We start from the raw sequence: 3,063 nt of genomic DNA, 5'->3' as shown, positions 1-3,063 counted from the left end.
TCCTTGGTTTCTCATTCGGTTCACATGGATTTACCATTCAAGCCCAATTATAGGAATTTAATACACAATTTCTGAATTAATCAATGCAGTTCTAAAACACGGTCTTCAATGAAAGCTACTTACAAACTTTGTCTTTTCCATACCAGATATTCAACTTTCATGGCCTTTTCAATTGCCTGGAGGCTTACAAGATTTTTGGCTGTTCCAGCCTCGCCTCTCCTCTCTATCCCATTCTATCTCCCCCAAAAAGGAAATTATACACCAGTCATACCTAACTACCTCTTCCCACACATGAAGAATTAGTTATTCAGTTATAACTCATCTTTATCATCATTTAACTAAACTAGACCACTCTTAACTACCTACCCTTATTGAAATTAACACAAATTTAACAACGAAGTCTTCCTCAAGTCTTGCATTAGCCACAACATGTCACCACCCCGTCACATTGCTGGCCCAAGTCTAGATGCTCCTGCATCAGACTCTCACGCTTGAAAACATTCATGATCTCCTAATCATGTGCTTTCAAGAAGGAATGAAGAAAAATAAAAATCCCTCCTGGATCCCAGACTTGGTCCTAGAGTTGTCCATATGCTCTACTCCTCAGTTTAGGCTACATGTTAGCTGCTTCCTGCTTCATCTTCCTTCTCCAGTCACAATAGTTAGGAGCTAAAAACACTGTAATAAGTTTGCCATTGTGTTCAATTTCATCTTTCTCTTTAACTTCGTGGGACCTGACCACCTGTGCAAGATTGTTTTCTCGAAAAAACCTTTTGGTCACATCTCCTCCAAAAGACAAACCAACATTCTGTGTGTTGGGTCCACGCCTTTTATGGAGCTGTGGATCACTCCAAAGTATTCCACACATCAAACCCTCTTCAGGGGGCTCGCGGAATCAAACAATTTCTTTGATATCTTCCAGTCTTATACCATCAACGCTAAAAAGACTATTACGGACAACAAAAATCTTGTCATTGAGGACATGAGCCAAAGGCATGCAGCAAAACACTTCAGCGAAAAGCTCAACCATGCTTCCTCTATACTTGGACTTGACTTCGCCCTTAAAACTATGAATCTGGTTCATACTCTTGCTTTCACGGTTTCCTCTTGCAAAATAGAGTCCAGTTGGACACATACACTTGAATACGAATAGCACAAGCATATCTTCAACATGGATGTCATCACAAACAGTGAATCGCTTTCCATTCGGAATGTTGATGTCAACCAATGATGGCATCGCCTCCAGCAAATCTTTTATTTGCAATAATATTTGAGGCACACACCTTCCGCGCATATTTTCCTGATTCTTGAAGTCTTCCATCACTATTATATTTTCGCCTTCTATTCCATGCTGTCGCTCCACCTTTATTGAATGAAAATTAATGGAATCATCAACAGAGTGATTCTCAAGACCATTCGCTGAGATGGCCTCAATAAATCTAACATTTTTTACTGTTGTTTCGGTCTCTTCAAACTTTCAGCGGTGTCAGGATCATTTGGGCAAATTCTCTTACCCTGCTGAAAATATTTTTGTACTTCGCTGATCACTTTTTCTGATGCTGCCAGCCTTTGCCTTCTGGTCTGCTTCAACATCAGTTCCTTTATGTTCTCAATCTTCACTTCCAGTCGATCTACTTGCTGGTCTTCTTCATTAATTCTTCCTTCCTGCTCTAGCTGGTTGCTGCTGTCCAGCTGCATCTTCCTTTGTCTCACACATCTACACTGTGTGTCTCCTTTCAACAGAGTTTCAACTTGTTGTGCTGGACTTTTTCCTTTCATCAACACTTCAGTGTGTTGATTTAACTCTTTCAAAGAGTTTTCAAATTTTTCCCCTGCATCATCTATTCCAATAATGCTTCTTTGCCTTGGTTCACAGTTGTGAACTTCCTCCCCTGCTTCTGCTTCTTTTACTGCAAACTTCTTGCAGTCTTCATCAGGTACTGGTGATTTTAGCCATTTCTCCAGCAACTCTAACTCCTTCTCCCATACATTAGCTTCTTGATGGGCGCTGCTTTCTTTTCCTCCTTGATCCTGTTGCTGACTTCTTGTCATTGTCAGCGCTTCTTCCTTTTCTTCACCTTTTGCTAGGTGAACCTCTGCTTCATGTCGTCTTCTTTGAGGTACGTTGATCAACTCAACATCTCCCACGGCTGACTCAATCGTGCCTATCATCATGACAGCATGATGATCTTCTGCTAAGTTTTCAGAAATCATGGTCTTTTCTTCATGGGCTTCTTTGACAATCTTTGTTGGCTGTCCCTTTTCACCTTTATTCACTAATATCTTTGGGCTCTCGTCTTCTACCCAGTTTTCGCTTCCAGGACTGTCAGCTATATTCCGTGTGGGTGACATTGGATCGTTTGAAAACAATGTTGAGGAGCCATTGGGCGGAGAGGAACGATAGCCAAGACCACATTCTTCCTGCCAAGAAACGTCTTTACCGACTATGGGCAATCCTCTATCACTGTGTAGACAAGACATCGACAATTTAACCCTTCCTCCAATTGATTTTATGTCTCCGCCTGCTAACTTCTCAAGTGAACTGGCTTGATATGCATCCCAAACCACGGGAGCGGAACAGGGTTGATCCCTATCTTTGATGGCTTTTCCGCTAGGTTTTCGTTGGCCAACAAATAGAAAATTGAACGCTGACTTGTCTTCCCCTGCCTGTCGCACCGACATTACCATGCCATTTAAACCCTCTTTGACCTCTTCTGTCTCTCTCAGGCTGCTCTTGGGAAGTTGCACCCCCTCTGAACTTCCTTCGAGCGGCAACATCATAGCCAAGGGCATATGCAACAAACAGTCATCAAGCTGTTGTGGAGCATCAATTATCTTATTTGCGTCTTTCCCACCATTTTTATCTTTTGTCACCTGTTTCTCTGAATCTAGTCCTCGTGTCAACATTTCAGTACGCTGACGCAAGTTCTCTTCTGAAATTTTGAGATCCTCATACGATCTCACCACTTCCTCATCATCATCCAGAGATATTCCTTCCTCTGGCTTGCAAATAAATTCATCTGTTTCATCTGCTTCCCCTACTTCTTCAAGAATCTTCCTCTG

General features: G+C 42.0%; 1 pseudogene; it reads right to left on the bottom strand.

Moving 5' to 3' along the window:
- Positions 1-895: 895 nt before the first annotated feature.
- Positions 896-1,321, bottom strand: LOC149212832 (serine/threonine-protein phosphatase 5 pseudogene; annotated as a pseudogene).
- Positions 1,322-3,063: the final 1,742 nt, after the last annotated feature.

The sequence above is a fragment of the Pinus tabuliformis genome, chromosome 1_1 (assembly GCF_031772625.1).
Source record: "Pinus tabuliformis cultivar Carrire ecotype Pingquan chromosome 1_1, CPIR1, whole genome shotgun sequence".
In the NCBI taxonomy this organism is placed as follows: domain Eukaryota; kingdom Viridiplantae; phylum Streptophyta; class Pinopsida; order Pinales; family Pinaceae; genus Pinus; species Pinus tabuliformis.
Note: the sequence above shows the minus strand (reverse complement) of the source record. Positions and strands in the feature narration are given on the sequence as shown.